Source organism: Musca domestica, unplaced genomic scaffold, assembly GCF_030504385.1.
Source record: "Musca domestica strain aabys unplaced genomic scaffold, Musca_domestica.polishedcontigs.V.1.1 56, whole genome shotgun sequence".
Taxonomy (NCBI): Eukaryota; Metazoa; Arthropoda; class Insecta; order Diptera; family Muscidae; genus Musca; species Musca domestica.
In genome coordinates, this window is record NW_026712356.1 from 2964130 (window position 1) to 2984544 (window position 20415).

Genomic DNA, 20415 nt, shown 5'->3' on the forward strand with positions numbered 1-20415 from the left:
GCGCACAGTGGCCACCAAAATCTCCGGATACCAATCCGTTGTATTATTGTGTCTGGAGTATTTTGGCAAGGTTGACACTAAAAAATACTAAAGTGTCGATCACCTCAAGGAAGCACTTCGGCGGGAATGGGCCAAAATACCGCAGACCAACATTCGGGCAGCGTGTGATGGTTTCATTGGACGTTTGAAGGCCATAATTCGTGCCAACGGTGACCAATTTGAACAAATCTAAACTTATTCTAAAATTTAATGCTATTTCCAACACTTCGTGCTTTCATTAAAAATTCTGGCGTTTGACTTTGTTGCAGTTTTTTATCTCACCCTGTATAATCCAATGGTCATCCAAAATGCTAGACTTCTTCCCTGCCCTTAGCTGCAAATTGATAAAATAAAATATTTTTTTAGGTCCATTTGAACGCCTAAATTTACATTTCCGTAACAATATGCTTTAATTCTGATCCTAACGCTGCCCATACAAAATTTTTTGAGGATATGACTATAATTGCGACATATATATAATAGCTTTAACACATAGTGTTGCGGTATTTAGAAAAAAATTGGAATAATTTGAATTCAAATTGAAAAAATCGCATGCGATCAAAAATATGACAGAAATGGAAAATATTTAAAAAAAATATTCACTTTTCATTGTCAAATTTTATGCGATTTTCTTAGTTTTTATACTTTCCTGGCAAGAGACCATTCCGAATTGATGAGAATTGCGAAAATCAGTCCAGCGGTTCTTGATATATTATCGAAAAACTAACATCAATTTATTTTACATATAGATTTGAACTATTTTGCTATATATCCGATATCTTGGCTATCAGTATCACTATAATGGTTAAAAGTGACCTTTTGATGCATTTGTTATTTCGTCGGGATTAAACATTTTCGCTGGTTTGTGGAAATTTTCGCATTTTTAACATAAAAATGGTAGTTTAATTTACGCGCTAAATATTGTCCAATGACCACCCAAATTGGTTAGCTTCTGCCCAGTGCTAAACTCTAACTCCATGTAAATTTCCACGTCGATTGGTTCATAATTGTGGCCAGTAGAAAAATTACAAAATCGGAACATTTTTCTGTTTTTGGTCCATTTCAACCCCTTAATATTTTGCGACCATCTCCAAAAACAATAGGCTTATATTTTGACAGTATTTGTGCAAAAATTAGTATTATTTGGTGTTGGATATAAGCATTGAAACTTGAACCTACCAAGGCTCGACTTTGTTTTCATTTCTTAGAATTGCAGTGGAACTTTTTCAAAACTTTACAATCGTAATAAAAAATAAAAATTCTTTACATTTCCCCTCACGATTATTTTCAAATGTTCCGTACCCCATGTTAAATTATTTTCAAATTCCTTTTCTATAAATCTCAATATTATTTATGAATTCATTTATTCCATTATTTGCCACTAGGGAGTGATGGGAAAATATTTTATTATTTGCCAACTCAAGCTATTTTTATTATTTATTTAATTGTGTAGAACGACTCCCATTGCCAACTATTTGCGTTTTTATTTGTGGCAGCGTAGCTCTACAACTTCCCCCTTGTGTGGGGTTCTTGACGTTCTTGGTTTCCCCCCCCAAGCGTAACGAAGAAAACCAAGCAAACAAACAACAACATACAAATCATGTTGCTCCTGCTGCTGATTCGTTCTAATATCGCCATAAAGAAATCTTAAATATTTCAACATTTTGCATGGGTGGATTTTTGCGCGAGTTATTTCTTGGTGGGGTTTCTTTATTTCGTATTTCTGTTTTTCTTATGCTCCTCAAGCCACTGAGACTTGGAATATTTCACACTACCACAAAAATACAGGCAATTTAGTGTCTGTCTTGCCATGTTCAAAGGAAAAATCGCAAAGATTTAGATTTGGAGTTCAAGTGTCAATGTTGGGTATGAGTCTACCGTTTGGCTTGGAGGTAGATTTTCAGTTGCAACCAACTTTCAATGGCATGTCTGTCGACAACCATGACAATCATAACATGAAAGACATGCACTCTACTACCGCCATGCCAACATGGAAACATGTCCATACATTCATACATATCTATATCAGCCAAACAAAGTGGAAGTAAATCACAAAGCAATGAAAATAGTTTTTTGTTCTAGTTTTCTGTTTTTTTTTTTTTTTGTTCATTCCGTTTCCATAGATTATCTGGTGGGAATATTTTTATTGTTAACTTATTTGCCATTGAAGTCCGGCAACCTTGTCTGTGAAAATAATTTATGGCAATTTAATTGTTCGTTGCGTTTGCTTTTTCATCCAACTCTTTGTTGTTTTGTCAAGCAATGTGTGAACATGCAATAGAACTTTTTGCAAGATTTCTATCCGATGATAAGTTGACAGTGAGTGACTACGAAATAATATGGGGGAAAATTGTTTATTTCACATTGAGGGAATTTTATTTCTTGGAAAATGAAAATGTTTTAGAGATCGGTATCGATTTTCAAAGAAATGGAAAACTTAGTTGAGGGAATTTAAGTTAGCTGTGCTTCCTTGCGTTCGCTTTTAATGACTCAATTAAATGGGAGAAACAAATTTGAATTAATTTTAAGAGAACTTTTTGCCCAGAATGTTTGGGAACGATTATTCATTCGATATTATTTTTCAAAATATAGGGCCTTTATCTGATATAGATATTAGAGCGTCCCAGATTTTGACTATAGCTTCACTTTATATGAGGTACCAGATATAGTCGAGCGAAGTATTCCACTACTTCTAACATAGATAAAAATATTATAAAAATATATTCCAATATTATTACTTATATTATTACTTTATATATCCAGAATTGAGGTGCCGATATATATCACGTTCACACCATATCTACTGTTAAAAGAAATATTGAGATTTTTGAAATTTGAAGATAATCGGATGCAAGCAACAAAGTCAAACGCTATAATTTTATACCATACATTTTTTTTTAAATTTATTAAATGAAAGCAAAAAATTTCGGAAATAGCATCAAATTTTAGAATAAGTTTACATTTGTTCGAATTGGTCACCTTTGGCACGAATTATGGCCTTAAACGGCCATTGAAACCGTCACACGCTGTCCAAATGTTACTCTGCGGTATTTTGGCCCATTCCCGGCGAAGCGCTTGCTTGAGGTGATCGACACTTTGGTATTTTTAGTGCCAACCTTCCTTGCCAAAATAATCCAAGCACAATAGTCCTAATTCGGTACTTCACCACTTTCGGCCAAGGAAAGCAAATCTTTAGCTCTTTTGAGTCTACTTTCTTTCTGTTGCGGTGTAAGTTCTTGCACTTTTTTTGAAATTTCAATGGCTTTACCCCGAGGTCACTTTTCAATATCTGCCGAATGGAATATTGCGATATGTTCAGCTCACGATCCATTTTTCGGAGGACGAGTTGGCTTATAAATGACAGCAGTCTGAAGTTGGTTGCAGGTTTTTTATCTCACCCTGTAGTCCTTCTACAAAACAGAATTTGTATTATCCAAAATATGGGGATGTGTGAAATGTGAAGGAGAATCTGATGTTTATTTCGATTTTATAAGAGACATAATTATTCAAAATTTTGACCCCATGCACACACCAGATCTTGTATTAATAAAAATATTGGAATCTTCCGAGTTTTAAGGGAATGGTATAATCATTTCGCTTTTTATGAGATTCATGGTTATTCAAAATTTTGACCCATTGTGGGGAGGTACACTAGACCTGGGAGTGATAAAAACATTAGAATTTGACAAGTTGAAACAAAAATGGATTATTCTTTCTTTTTATCTAAGGTAAATTATTTTCTGTGAAAGTTTTTACCTTTTGTGTTGGAGGCATTAGAAGGAGAGAACGGATATTGCCCATCTCCGAACTCGATCTACATTAGACAATAATATTATGATGTATCAAGTTTGGACCAAAGCCAGCCAGACAGACGGACTCTAAACGCCCTGACAGGGAAAGAAACCTAGAGTTTAAAGCCATTATTTCGATGATACACATTTTGGCTGTAGCCTTATAGCTGAGGGTATAAAGAAGCAATTCTGTAAATATTATTTGAGTTCTTATCATTTCGTCACAAGTTTTCAAGTTTTATGGGTTTAAGAACGGTTTCCAAAAAAAAAAAAAATATAAAAAAAAGTTGAATGGGTAAACTGCGATAAAAAAATGTTAAGTTACGTCCTTTTGTCTGTAAGTTTCGTCAAAGACTTACAGAAGAGCTTCCAGAAGACCAGTATGCTATAGACGACCTGTAAATGTTGTATTTAAAAAAACGAGCTTTGAGTAGTCTTTTCCCTATGAAAAATCTGTAAAAATATTTCGGAGAATAAAAATACTGAACGAAGCTGTAGAAAGGTATTTTTCTGAACTTTTGTACTCTTATGAAACCTATATAGGTTCTGCAAAATGGTCTTCCCTCTAACAGATATGTTAAAGTTCTCTTCTCCAAAGAAAACCTGCCTTGGCTCAATAAAAAAAAAATATTTCATTGTATTCTTAGAAGGTCTAATAGGGGGTTTTGTCTATATAAAAGGATCCTTAATCATGGTCTTTTTTCTAGCAGTTCTGTTGAAGGTTTTCTCTATTCATAAAACAAATTAAAAGTCTGATATCCAAAAATGATTTGTTTCCTCCTTAAAGAGCACTTTACCGAGATTCTCTATGGAGCCGCTGTAAAAGATCTCATCTCCCTAGAAGAGATCTTTCCTCTTTCGAAGACCTTTTATGTATTTTCTCCCTCTTGGCCCTTATAAAGACCTTGACATATGAGATAACATATCTGGAGTCTTCCATTTCCAACGTTTCCATAGAGTTCTTCTAATAGTAGAAGACCTGTCAAAAGTTTTATATATCACTCTCTGTAAAAAATATATATATTTTTTTATATGAGCTCTGTCAATTTTCTTGTTCTATAAACGACCTGACAGAAATGTCGGAGGTCTTCAATAGGGAAAAGATTTATTATGGACATTCTACAAATATAAGATCAAAAAAAAAAAAAATTATCTATAAATATGGATAGACTTCTCTTCCTATAAGATCGATTAATGCTGTTCTCAATTTCGAAAACCTGTTAAAGTTATTCTCTCTCTGAAAAACTCTTAATTTCTTTCTCTGAAAGTCTTGTCTTACCAAATGACCTGTTATTCTCCATATTAAAAAACCTTAAAATTACGAATAATACGGGGTATTGTTATATGGTGGCCATACCAATTAGTGGACCTACATCGAACAAATTTTGAAAGGAAATAACAGACCTGACGAGAGCCCCAATTGTCAAGTTTCATCTAATTTGGTTGGCAGAAACTTTAAAAATATTTAAAATCGGGAGGTCCCATTACATGGTGGCTATACCAATTAGTGGGCCGGTAGTGAATATTTTTTGCAAGAATAGAACAAACTTAGCGAGAACCCCAAATGCGAAGTTTAAGCTGATTTAGTTTAAAATTGTGACTGAAACCTTAAAATACCGAAAATTTGAGGGTACGATTATAAGGGTGGGGTGGCGGTTGGTGCTATACCTAAACGTGAACCAATATAACCCATTTTTAATACCGATAAGCTTACATATAATACAAAACTTTGTGCCTTATGATATTTTGAAGAATATTTCGATATGTTGCAAACACAATGATAAATTTTATATACCCTCCAGTCTTCTCTTTTTAGAATAGAATTTAAAGGGTTTCTTTATAGAAGACCTCTCAGTTTTTCTATCGATAGAAGAAATGTCAAAGGTATTTTTCTATAGAACACATATTAATAGAATATCTGCTGTGTCTATAGAATATCTGCAAAAACCTCTATAGAAAGATGACCTATCAAAGATCGTATGTCTACAAAAGACCCGTCGAAGGCCTTTTTAAACCCTAAGCCATATGGGTACAGAAGGAATACATAATTTAATACAGCCAAAACGTGCCTTATCGAAAAAAATGTTGTTAGACTCTAGGTCTTTTTGGACTAAATCCGTTTCAGCACATTTGGAGTCAATCTACGAAAGTTTATCCGTCCGTCTGTGCGCACGATAACTCTTGAAGGGAGTATCCAATTTGTTCCAAACTCGTTACATCGTAATATTATTGCAAAACTTAGATCGAGTTCATAGATGGGCAATATCGGTACACTCCTTCCTAATTGACCTAAAAGAATAAGATAGCATCGTCGTTGTCCTAGAAGTCTTATCAGTCCACTCCATGGAGTATCTCCCCACAAAAGGGTCAGCATATAGATGGTAGTCTTCCATAGAAAAAGCTGAGTTATCTCCATATAGAGGACCTAAAGAGAATCTGTAAAAGAATTTTCGATTACAGAAGACCTGTAAAGAGTATTTTGTTTTTGGAAAAGCAATTGAAAGTCGTCAATGCCAAGAATTTCTATCGAAATAATCCTGCGGTTAATAGTTTTCTATTAAAAATGATCAGTGAAATGTCTTTTATCAGAGTAAGACCTGCAAAAGACGTATCTCAAAAGATATATCCACATCCCAAGCGTTCTACTCAAAATAAATATCTGGTAAATTGTCTCCGCATTTTTTTATATATAAAAATATAAAATATTCATCTCACCCTGTAGTCCATCTTTAAACCAGAATTTGTATTATCCAAAATATGGGGATGTGTGAAATGTGAAAGAGAATCTGCTGTTTATTTCAATTTTATAAGAGACATAATTATTCAAAATTATGACCCCATGCACACACCAGATCTTATATTGATAAATTTTGGAATTTTCCGAGTTTGAAAGGAATGGGATGATCATTTCGCGTATTATGAGATTTATGGTTATTCAAAATGTTGACCCGTTGTGGGGGTGGTATACCAGACCTGGTACTGATAAAAAACATTAGAATTTAACAAGTTGGAAAATAAGGTAAATTATTTTCTGTGAAAGTTTTAATCTTTTGTGTTGGAGGCAGGAGGAGAGGACGGATATTGCCCATTTCCGAACTCGATCTAAATTAGACAATAATATTATAATGCATCAAGTTTGGACCAAAGCCAGCCAGACAGACGGACTCTAAACGTCCTGAAAGGAATTTGGTCCAAAGAGACCTAGAGTTAAAAGCCAAATAATACTCCAAATAAATATCTGCTAAATTGTCTCCGCATCCTTTTGTATATAAAAATATTGTTCTTTCCCTCATCATTGTAGGTATGGAAACTTTTAAACACCATATTATACTTAAGATATAAATCTCATAAAAATATTGTTTTCAACAATGAACCTACGTTTTGGCTCACTTTAAAATGACGACCTTCTTAAAATGTGTATAAAATCAGATTTTCTAATAAAGAATATTAAATGTTTGTTCCTCGATCTTTACATAAATCTTATATAAATACTCCCATTAAATATCAATTTAAGAATATTAATTTTTCACTCCATATTTCTCAGTTTTATAAGCGGTCATTGATTGCCTTCTGCTTTGTGATGGCTGCTTTCGACATTATGATAGATTTCAATACGGGCATTTTATCAATGGCATAAAAATTCTTTTCTTCAATATATTGAAAAAGTTTAGTCAAGCGTAAGTGGAAAACGTATTTCTAATACTTCACAGCTTATGATTTTCATAAAAAACACCCATACACACAAGGACATATCTTTTCTTGCAATATGTCACCTTGAAGAGCCTGGGTGTGTGTTTGTTACATTTTTAAAATTTCCAAGCTTTTGAGCAAACACACCAAAAACAGCTCGCCCATTTATTAATATTTGAAGCGAGCATAAAATCACAATCTATCAAAAGTTCTTCAAATAGAAATCATTCACATAATACTTATTTTTTTCTTTCAGACGATTTTCTGTGCCATTGTTTGGCGCTTGCCATGGAAATACATATTGAGAAAATCCATTGAATAGATGTTACACCTTGAAAGGTTTTTTCCATATAATTTTTTTTTTCAATTTGTTTGCTACACTTTCCAACCGGTTGAGTGGAAAAACACATTTTATGTTTTTAATCTGGGGAACCTTAACAATAAATAACAAATAAATTGCATGTATTCAGGCGTAAAATATACTCATAATATGTTGCATACTTTTAGGCAACAAACAAATTTATATTTCATGTAATTTTTTGTCGTGATATTTTTTTCTTCGTCATTCAGCTGTTGGCACCACCACTCACGGCTCACATTTATTTATAGGCAACACATATTTACATGACGACATGAACTAACACTCTCCGGTTTACATGGCCACCTATTGCCGCAGTCGTTTGAGGAGCAGGAAAAATCACGAATTTGTGTTTTCCGTAACTCCTTAACCAACTTGTTAAACAGGGAAAAGTGTAAATGTTGAACTCATTTTTATTATTTTGACACACTTGTAGGGTTTTGGTATTCCGCTCTTTTTTCTCCTTTTTGCTTTTTTGTGTGGTTTTTGGCAAAAAACAACAGCAAAGAATGAATGAAGAATTTTCGCCTTAAGCCACCTCACAGAAACGTTTGAAGGTGTATAACACACATGTCTGCGTTGAATGACTGACATCTACTTTCAGCCAAGAGTTACACATCATGCCTTATTGATGGCTTTTATTTTGGCCAAAAAAAATATACAAACACACAAACATTCATATCCAACGCCTTAATGGGCTCACGTTATTACTGAACGAACAAACACGTTTCATTTTCGATGAAATCCAGGCCTCAGGCTTTTTATTTTGGTAGTTCAGATACAGACAACATAGATGAAGATAACAGCAAAACCGCCAATAACATTGGTAGTATATATGTAACAGCAGAGCAGAACATAAAATATGTCTATGATTACAGAACAACTTCATAATCATGACAACAATAGGTATGTAGGAAATGTGTAAAGGGCCAGTAAGTCAAGGAAGGAATATATTAATTTAATAAAATCGGACCAGAAGATGTTTTCATAGAAGGTAAGATAGTTTTCTAATGGAAGCCCAAAAGTTTTTCTCAAAGAAACCCGGAAGATCTTCGCATAGAATACTATAAAATTGTTCATAGAAGACATAAGATCATACGTTCTTCTCATAGAAGACAGAAGATCATAAGGTCTTCTCATAGAAGACCAGAAAGTATTCTCCTAGAAACCAGAAGGTCTTCTCATAGAAGGCCAGAAGATATTCTTATAGAAAACCAGAAGGTTTTCTCATAGAAGATGAATAAAAGATCTTCTCATAGAAGAAGACCAGAAGGTCTTCTCATAGAGGAAGACCAGAAGGTCTTCTCATAGAGGAAGACCAGAAGGTCTTCTCATAGAGGAAGACCAGAGGGCCTTCTCATAGAAAAAGACCAGAAGGTCTTCTCATAGAAGAAGACCAGTAGGTCTTCTCATAGAAGAAGACCAGAAGGTCTTCTCATAGAAGAAGACCAGAAGGTATTCTCATGGAAGCCAGAAGGTCGTATGATGGAAGACCAGAAGTTCTTCTCTTGGAAAACCAGAAGGTTTTCTCGTGGAAGACCAGAAGGTCTTCTCTTGGAAAACCAGAAGGTTTTCTCATAGAAGATGAATAAAAGATCTTCTCATAGAAGAAGACCAGAAGGTCTTCTCATAGAGAAAGACCAGAAGATCTTCTCATAGAGGAAGACCAGAAGGTCTTCTCATAGAAGAAGACCAGAAGGTCTTCTCATAGAGGAAGACCAGAAGGTCTTCTCATAGAAAAAGACCAGAAGGTCTTCTCATAGAGGAAGACCAGAGGGTCTTCTCATAGAAAAAGACCAGAAGGTCTTCTCATAGAAGAAGAAGACCAGAAGGTCTTCTCTTGGAAGACCAGAAGGTCTTCTCATAGAAGAACTGAAGGTATTCTCATAGAAGACCAGAAGGTATTCTCATAGAAGACCAGAAGGTATTCTCATAGAACACCAGAAGGTTTTCTCAGACTCATAAAAGGCAGGTTTTCTCTCTCTCATGTCTTCCCATAAAAGTAGACCCGAAGGTCTTCTCATAGAAGAACACTGCTCATAGAAAACCCAAAGGCCTTATCATAGAAGACCCGAAGGCATTCTCATAGAAGACCTGAAGACCTTCTCATAGAGGACCTGAAAACCTTCTCATGGAAGACCTGAAGACCTTTTCATAGAGAACCCGAAGGCCTACTGAAGGCAGACCCGGAAATTCTCATAGAAAATGATCAATGGTCATGTCATAAAGGGCCATAAGGATAAATATCTTCCCATAATTGTGTGCACTCGCCTCGTTTAAATCACAGTAGGCCTTCTCTTAATGAGTTAAAATGTAACACGTTGTAACAGCCATAAAACATGCATACACCGATCTGTGAGTGTGGCTGTGTGTGTGTGTGTTTGTGGAAGCAAATGTCTATAAATTATAGACAGACAAGAGATGAAATATTCCGAAAAGATTTTTAGTGAAATGATAGTGCTGATGATAAGGATACATGCGGCGTGCAGACTTAAAGCCATAATGAATAATGACCTTCAGATAATTCAATGGAGTGGTGTGGAATGTGATGATGCTTTATGGCCTGGTCTAAAAATTCCATTGGCCAGCCATGTCTGTGGAGTGATTTTTTTCTTTTTGTTTTGCTTTAATATTTAAGACGCTTTTTATATAAAAACCAAAATCTCAGAGTCATTCTTAAGTCATACTTTTTTGTTGTTGGTGATGCAATTTTTTTTTTTTTTTTTTTTTTTTTTTTTTTTGCCATCTTCATAGTTTATTGACTTTTTGGTTTAGTTTGTGTTGGGAGTTTTATTTGCTTGTGACGGTGCTGCTGCTGCTGGTTGCCGCTGTTGAATGTTGTTACTGGTGCTAAAGAGCGCCAACTTTCTTCTAACAACAATCACGTTTGTGTGTGTTTTTGTGTGCAATTGCTGTTTAGGTTGTTTGTGTTGTAGTTATTTTTAACTCGTATAAATTGTTGCAGTTGAACTAAAGTTTGCGTTGCAATGTTGTTAGAACTCAGGGCTACAATGTTATGTGAAATCCCGGATGTTCAGACACATGTGAGTTGGGTTATTTTTTTTTAAATGCTTCTCCTGCAAATCCTTGTGTTCATCAACGCGTGAATGAAAGTGTGTACGAAGGTTTGAAAAATATTATTAAAAGCATATTTGAACAAAGTTAGTTGTACACAAAAATTGGCTCAAATCAGATATATTTTTCGTGTAAAAAGAGATCCATGATTTTTCAAAAATTAGTCATTGGAGTGGAAGACTGGTCTAATTTCAGTGGAATATCACGATATGTGAAGTTTATGATTATCAGACCATTCTTATACCCTACACCACATAGTGGTAAAGTTATTATGTCTTTGTGCATTTGTTTGTAATATGGAGAAGAAAACGAGATAGACTCATAGTTCCTTTTGGTAATCAGCATAGAATCACATTTTGAGTCGATTTATGCTAGGAACACAATTGGAGCGAACGACGAATTTCGCCCTACGCGGCGACAAAATGAGCCGCGAAAATTCGTCGTATGGAACACAATACCGACGAAATTATAAAACAGCTGATGAAGTTGTTTACTTTTTGCTCATTTGTTGACTACAATGAATTATACAAGAACACATAATTCTTTACGTTCTCTATTATAATTTCACTTATGTCCATCTTCTCTATTATAAATTCACTGATATCCATCTTCACTCAGGCGCAAGTACACAAATAAATAAACAAATTAATTATGTTTTTTTATACGAGTAACAGATAGTAGAGTGACCATAACAAATTTTAAAGTAAAAAGTAACTTTATTTACTAAAACACATAAAATTCGTACAAGTATGGCCACCTTGTACTGTTTTGTTCGCCGGTCGCCGGCGTATGAAATAGAAATAAAGCTAATTGAGTTCGCGGCGACCGACGAAATTTTCGCCGGTGCCGTGATTGTGTGCACTTCCATATACACATATGTGTTTTATTTTTGACGACGAACATACGCCGCGAAAAAATTCGTCGTTCGCTCCAATTGTGTTCCTAGCATTATGCATGTCCGTACGTCCGGATGAATCCTATTGATATTGGTGAAAATCGGTTCAAATTTAGGTATAGCTCCCATATATATCTTCATGCGATTTTAAGTTTCTTGTTCACCAAATGGCTAATATCAGTCAAAATGGTGTGAATTTTCGCACTTCAGACCGAATTTAGTGTAGAAATAAGTACTTTAAGTTTGGTGCAAATCAGCTCAGATATAGCTACAGCTCCCATATATATGATTCATCCGATTTGGTGTTTAAATCCCTCAAATTCGTAAAATGCACGATACAAGAAGAAATAGCTGTTTTCAATTTTATGTCGATCGGCTCAGATTTGGATATAGCTCCCATATATATGATTATTCGATTTCAGGTTTATTGTGCACCAAATTTGCTCCTATATATATGTTTCATCTGATTTGGTTTTTAAATCCCCAACTTTCGGAATATGTACTCTATTTTGTACCAGATATGTCATGGAGCTCAGAAATTGCAATATAAACCTTTCTTTTACGAGAGTACTACTAAATATGCGTAGTGGTGTAGGGTATCATATAGTCGGCACCGCCCGACTTTTTAGCTTTCATTATCGGTTTAAGCAGGTATTAGAGGGAGAAGGGTACGAAAAATATTAAAATGTACGAAAAATTGAATACTTAGTATTGAATAAACGAAATTTTGAGTGAAAGTCACTGAGTGCGGTACATATGTACTAAATGGATTTTTTTGACATTTGTACTAAAAGGGTACGAAAACTTGCAAAATGTACTGAAAATTAAATACAGCATTGGAGAAACGGATGACTTAAAATTCTGAAATTTGGAATAAGAGTCACTGATGGATAGCATGGTACCAAAGATTTTTTGGAAATTCGTACTAAAAGGGTACATAAAGTGCCAAAATGTACTAAAAAAATAAAGATTTTGTATTGGACAAACGGAATGAGTTGGTAAGTCCCAGATGGAGTGCAGAATAAATGGACCAAATTGTTTTTGGAAATACGTACTAAAAGGGTACGAAAAGTACTAAAAACATAAAACTTTTTATTGGACGGATAGAATTCTAAAATTTGGAGTGGATCTACAATTGGAAATTCGAACTTAAACGTTACGAAAAGACCTAAAATTATACTAAAATTCTAAAATGGTACCATTTTTATTTTATGAACTGATAGAGCTAAAAACTTTAAATTTGGTATGATAATCAAGCTTGGAAATTAAGTTTGATATGTGACGGTGATTTTGAATATGTGTACTATAAATGTATGAAATGTACAAAATAGTACTAAATTTAGTATTGGGTGAAGGGATATGCCTGGAATTGTAAAATTTCATGGTAAGCTGAAATTCTGAATTTAGATATAGATAGTGGTCAGATATGGAAGTGGTTTTGGCAATGTGCACTAACTGTGCGATATGTACTAAATGGTAGTAAATTTGGAACAGTTTGGTTTAGGGTGAACGGATGAAGCTTTGAAATTTTGTAATGGAGTCCCTCTAAATGGCAGGTTTGTGATAATGTGGTTTGGAAAATGTGTACTATAATAGTAATAAATAGTATTATATTTGGTAAAAATTGGTATCGGTGGAACAGATAGCGTTTGAAATCTGAAATTTGGTATTTGGGTCGCTGTTCATGTACAGCCTGAACATATGGATGTGGTTTCGGAAATGTGAACTATAATTGTACGAAAAGTGCTGAATGATATTATATCTGGTATTATTGGATATAGATAATATTCTGAAATTCGATATATAGATTGAAAATGCGTACTAAATTTTTTTGAAAGATGCTAACATATGTAGCTGGTTTTGAATAGGTGTACAAAAAGAAGTAAATTGTATTCAATTTGGAAGTAGTTGAAGGGATAGATCTGAATTCCCGCAATTTGTTGTAGATGTCTCTGTTGGTATCTGGGATTGGGATATGGAGATGGTATTGGAAACGTGTTCTATGATTGTTCGAAAAGTACGAAGTGCTACTAAATTGGGTATTGAGTGAAGCGATAGATCTCGAATCCCAATTTTTAATGTAGATGTCTTTGTTGGTATCAGGGATTGAGATATGGAGGGGCTTGGAAATGCGTCCTATATTTTTTTTCGAGAAGTAGTAAATTAGGTATTGGACGAAGGAAAGACCAGGAATCCCGGAATTTGATATAGGTGTCACTGTTGGATTCTGTGGTTGATATGGAGCCGGTTTTGAAAATGTGTACGAATATTACTAAATTAGGTATTAGGTAAAGACATAGAGATGAATCCTATATTTAATATGCATGTCACTGTTGACATCTGTAGTTGAGATAAGGAGGTGGCTTTGGAAATGTGTACTATTATTGTACGTAGTATTACATTTAGAATAAGGTGAAGAGATAGAGTTGGAATTTCGAAATTTAATATAGATGTCTCTTTGTGTATGTGTGTGATTAAGATATGGAGGTGGTTTTGGAAAAGTGTACAATAATTGTTCGAAAAGTACGAAGTGGTACTAAATTGGGTATTGGGTGAAGGGATAGATCTGGAATCCAGAAATGTAAATGTCTCTGTTGGTATCAGGGATTGGGATTTGTAGGGGGTTTGGAAATGCGCCCTATATTCTTACGAAAAGTACTAAATAGTACAAAGTGTAGTATTGGTTGAAGGTATAGGGCCGGAATCCTCTAAATTGTTATTGAGGTCTCTATTGCTATCTGGGAATGAGATATGGAGGTAGCTTTGGAAATGTGTAGTATAATTGTTCGAATAGTACTAAATTGTACTAAATTTGACATTGGGTGGACGGATAGAGCTGAAAAAATGGTTCTAGCTATTACCGCAATAACGAACTCTTACCGAAACTCCTACAGTTTTACACCCTTGAGTGAGCATCACGATTAACTGACTCTTAACATTCGATCAATAACAATATTGTATCATTTCGCACCAATATAATTTTTAAAAAAATCGAAACTTATTTTGCACCTTTGATTTCAAAAGTTTGATTTAACCGATCTGCAATAAAAATCTCATTCCATTTGAATACGATTGTCCAACAATATCTTACACCTTTCCAATCAAATCTAAAGATTCATAGCAATGCTGTATTATTTTGTACTTTTTAGTAACTTTCGTACTCTTGAATGTATCCATACACACATCCAGTTTGGCCAAAATAACCTTAACAACCTGGCAACACTGCCAACATACTTATGACTGTTGATGGTTGTTACTTCCATCAGAGTCACTCAACTGACACCACCTTCTGTCGTTATTTTTTTGCTGGCTGTCGTCAAAAGCATCGCCACCCAACAATTCCCTTAGCCATAAACAACGATTTCAACTTGCATATGTATGCATAAATTGTTGTATGTATATAAGTGACTGAATATAAGAATATCGGTGTGTGTGTGTGCGTGAGCTGGAAAGGATGAAATTTTGTAAATTTCTGTAATTTCAGTAAAATAATAAACCCAATGAAATTTATGAGGCCAAAAATATGTGTAAACCACCCTACGAATGTTGAAACATATGAAAGAAGTCTTCTTCTCTTCATTGCTGTCCGGAAGTGATATAAATCTATGCAAGTATATGTAATGTGTGTAATATGTTCTTCTTTTTCTTCTCGTCCCCCCAACCTCAGCAAAATCAACATCTTGTGGATTCCACAACACGACCATCTGGGCTCAAGATATCACTTACATTTTTATGGTCATACCTAGCCTAAAGGTACGGTGAAATACATACCTCATAGAGGACGCATATATTTTTGCTCTTCTACTCTTTGTATGAAATTATGCATCGTTTGTCGATTTTTTTTTTGCTTTCTAGCCAGCTTATCATTGTAATATGTGAAGATGTGTGGAAAAAAATTAAAAGTAACATAAGGTAAAGGACAAAATATTTGAACGTGTTCTTCTAGAGGGCCTATGTGATGGCGGGGTTTTTCCTCCAATATTATTTATGTTTATTACAATACGAAAAATATCTATGGTAATGATAAAGAAAATGTAACGACAGTGCGTTTCCCAAGAGTACCGGAAACATTATATAAATTAAAATATTTATATGTCATGGTAAATATACGTAACTACCACGGGATGTTATTTATATTTGCATTACTTTTTTGGTGAACCAACCAATCGTACACCAAAGAGGTGAGACCATCCTACATTCATATTACACTGTGCGACAAATTTCAATTTTTATACCCTACAACACTATGTGTTGGGGGTATTATAAGTTTGATTGGGCCAAAAATTATGTAACACCACGAAATATTGATTTCCCATATAGGAAAGTATATATGGATCTTCCTAGCTCGCCGAGCTGAGTCGATCTAGCTATGTATGTCCGTCCGTCCGTCTGTCCATGTTAATTTGTAATCACTCTACAGGTCGCAATTACGGTCCGATCTTCACGAAATTTAAAATGGAGGTGGGGCTAGGGTCAGAATAGAACCCTATTTCTTTTGGTGATGATCGCATAATATTTAGGGGTTGAAATGGACCAAAAACTGAAAAAATTCCTGATTTTGCACTTGCTCTACAGGTCGCAATTATAGACCAATCGACGCATGTAGCTAGAGTTTAGGGCTGACAAGAAGCCTACCCATTTGGGTGGTCATCGGATAATATTTAGCGGGTAAAATAGACCATATATTTTGTGTTGAAAAAATTCAAAATTTTTCATTAAACCGCGAATGTTTTAAATCCCGGCGAAATCACAAAGCCATCACAAGGTTACTTCTGACCTTCACATTGATGTTAACATCCAACAAAACGGATATATAGAAAATATATGCGATATATATGTTTATAAAAGAAGATATGCTTGAAAAATATCTTATATGTCGAGAACGGCTGAACTGAATTCGACAGTTCTTATTAATTCAGAATGGCCTCCTGGCAGGAAAGAAAAAACGTCTACAAAAATCGCATAAAAATATCTCTCTAAAGATGAAAATATTGATTTTGTAAAATTTTCTCACATTTTTTTTCAATTTTGTCATATTTTTGGCATATTTTCATTTTGAATTAAACATTAGGTAATATTTCTACAGCTAACAAAACTAAGTAGTTAGGATATCAGTATATGATACAGATCGCATTTATGGCCCAATCCTTACGAAATTTTGCATGGAGATAAGATGAGGGTCAGAATAAAAGCCTATTCTTTTTGGAGATGATAGCCATATATTTAGGGGTTGAAATGGATCAAAAAACTGCAAAATTGTCAACAGGTCGTAATTATGGGGGTTGCCGGACATTGCAAAAGCCAAGCAGTTTTGGATGGCCATCCAAAAATATTCAATGTGTGAAGGAGTTTGCCAACTTTTATAGACAAAATAAGAAAATGTCCATTCCAGTGACTTTTTGTAGAATTCACAAATGCAGGAAAGACGCACTTCTGACTATTTCGTTAACGCAGATTTCGTGGAAGAATATAGTCAAATGTCTGTATCTCATATAGATGCGTTTCAGTCAAAAACCAATAATAAATGTTAATCTTTTGCCACTTCTAAGATATTATAGGTCTTTGGGAAATATTGGTTCCAGATCTAGGAAGACCATTTACGTGCAACATCTACCAATAAATTGGAAATGAGCAAATTATTTTAAGTTGCTATTATTCGAAAATTAGAGAACGAAACCTGATGGTTTTCTTCTATTATTTGTCACAATATCTTGTGCAATTCTTTCGAGTATCTCGCCTATATAAACTGTATCGTTTATTATAGTGTTGTAGGGTATTCAACGGTCGGCCCCGCTCGACTCTAGCCTTTGCTTACTTGTCTTCAATGAATACGGGGAAAATCCAGCAGATTATGAAAGTAGAGCTAAAAAAGGAGTTACGTGTATCAGCGCTTCCAAAGTTTATATCGCAAAGTAACATAAATAAAGAGGGCAAGTTCCCCCACTAAACCGCGAATATTTTTAATCCCGGCGAAATAACAACTAGAGGAAAAGGTCAATTCTGACAGTTAAGTAGATGCCGATAGTAAATATATCGGATATATATCGCGAAATATATACAATGTGTATATACAAAGGAAGGGGATGTTAGTTAGAATGCCTATATCTCAAGAATGGCTGGACCGATTTTGTCAATTAAGAATGCCCTGTTGGCCTTAAAGTATAAAATCTAAAAAAAATCGCATAAAAAGATAATAGTACTAATATAGATTTTGTAGTATTTTGTGACATTTTTTTTTTAATTTTTTATTGCACAAGGGTAGGGTTAGACTCAGAAAAGCTAGGCCTATTATTTTTAAAGATGTCCGCAATATATTTAGGGGTTGGAATGGACCAACAACAAACATTGTTCCTGATTTTTCAGCCGTTATAAAGGTCACAAACAGAAATCAATGAAAACGAAACCTCGCATGAAATTAAATTTTAGGACAGCGAGTACCATGGACCATTACTTTTTGTGAAAAATACCATAATTTCCATTCTACCGAAACGCTGAAAATAACTAAGAGGCTAAATTCAAAATACACAATAGGCGAACTTCTGGTTTTTTATACCCTCCACCATAGTATGGAGGGTATATTAAGTTTGTCATGCCGTTTGTAACACCTAGAAATATACATTTTAGGCCCCACAAAATATATATATTCTTGATCAGCATAAAATTCTATGTCGATTTAGCTATTTCCCCCCTCTGACCGTCTGTGGAAATTACTCTAGCTTCTGAACGAAATGAAGTAGATGGATAAAAATTTACTCAAATTTGTATTATGTCTGCAGGACTTGAAATGGGCCATGTAGGTCCACGTCTTCGTATAGGCCCCATATAACGGTACCTTCCGATATTCGGTATTTTGATGATTTTTTTTTCAAGTTTCGAATTTGAATATTGTAATAGCTTATGACAAAAGTTGCCTATGCAGGTCCACGTATTGAAACAGAATTTTTAACTTATTTTATTTTTTTCAAAATTGCCAAATTTGTACCAAATGGTGTGGGGAATTCAAAGTTCGACCCGGCTGAACGTACATCTTTTTTACTTGTTTATGCTGATTTCGTTGACGATTATAGCAAAATACTGTAGACAAGAAAATCATATAAATGAGTCGAAGTTTGGAGATACAGAGGGGCCTCTTGCTTTTGGAGATGATCGTAAAATATTTAAGGGTTCAAATGAACCCAAAATAGAGCAATTTTCCTGATCACACAATTGAACTCAATCGTCACGGAATTTTGCATGAGAATATAGTTAAGGACAGGGGAGAAGTCTAGCATTTTGAATTCCCTTTGGATTATATTAACTGTAAAATGGACCACAACAACTAACACACGATGGAGTGCGTAAATATTGGGCAAATGTCCCTGGCCAAAAAGCTAAAGGTAATATCTGGGCAGTGCTCTATGACATAACTTCAAGAGCCAAATCTTAAACCTTAATCTTTGGACATAATGGGGGCTTCTAACATATTGTAGTGTTACGGGGTATCATACGGTCGGCCCCGCACAACTATAGCCTTTGGTTACTTGTTATTTATTTATTTTGTTATGATAGATTTAAATATAATCGACTCGAAACTTTCATTTAATCGCAACATTTAGGGAACAAAATTCAAAAGTAGGTTTTTTTTAATAAAAAAAGAAAGAAATCTATTTATGGACGAAAAATAAAAGTATTCTATTTACAGAAGACCGTTACAGGAGATCTTCAAAAAGTCTTCTACAGCTCTGAGATAGAGACATTTTAAGGGAAAAATAGCACATTTTACACGTCTGCTAAATATTGAAGATCTATTCTTTGCCTTCTTTGTGTAGGACACTCATTTAAGGCCTTCTCCGCATAGAAGGTATTTAAAAAGTTATTTTAATTACACTTTTATAGATCGTTACAAAAAGAATACCGTTAAGATTAAACAACTGTTTCTAAAAGCAAGAGACGGTACATATTTTATAGAGCTTTCATAAAATAAATTATTTGTAAGAATTTCATCACATTTCAGATATTATTAACTTACATATTTCCTCGTTGATAATAAATTCAGGCTCACCTGCAAAAAAATAAAAATAATAATAATAAATATATAAAATATTTATTTGGGTATGTATTTCATATTATATAAAATAAAACATGTCATATACAATTCAGCTAAAGTTATTTAATTCTTTTGAAGAATATGACATTTTTTTCTTTATCCAAAATTATATTTGGACATTTGTACATCAAGACCATAAGAGAAAATGAAAAACCAATTTTAAACATTTAAACGAAAAGAACATCTTTAAATTATTGATTCGTTCGTGTTAGGCATTTTTAGTACTAACAAGTAAGCCAAGGCTACAGTCGAGCGGGGCCGACCGTTGAATACCCTACAACACTATAATAAATGATACAGTTTATATAGGCGAGATACCCGAAAGAATTCCACAAGATATTGTGGCAAATAATAAAAGAAAACCATCAGGTTTCGTTCTTTAATTTTCGAATAATAGCAACTTAAACTAATTTGCTCATTTCCAATTTGTTGGTAGATGTTGCACGTAAATGGTCTTCCTAGATCTGGAACCAATATTTCC

At 34.3% G+C, this 20415-nt stretch overlaps 1 protein-coding gene across 1 annotated transcript in view; it reads right to left on the bottom strand.

Moving 5' to 3' along the window:
• The window catches only part of LOC101892710 (hornerin), a 201244-nt gene extending 181353 nt beyond the window's left edge, over positions 1 to 19891 (bottom strand). Inside the window, exon 1 of the mRNA XM_059128598.1 lies at positions 19857 to 19891. The gene's annotated coding sequence lies outside the window, so the exon portion shown is untranslated. The remainder of the gene's footprint in view (positions 1 to 19856) is intronic.
• Positions 19892 to 20415: the final 524 nt, after the last annotated feature.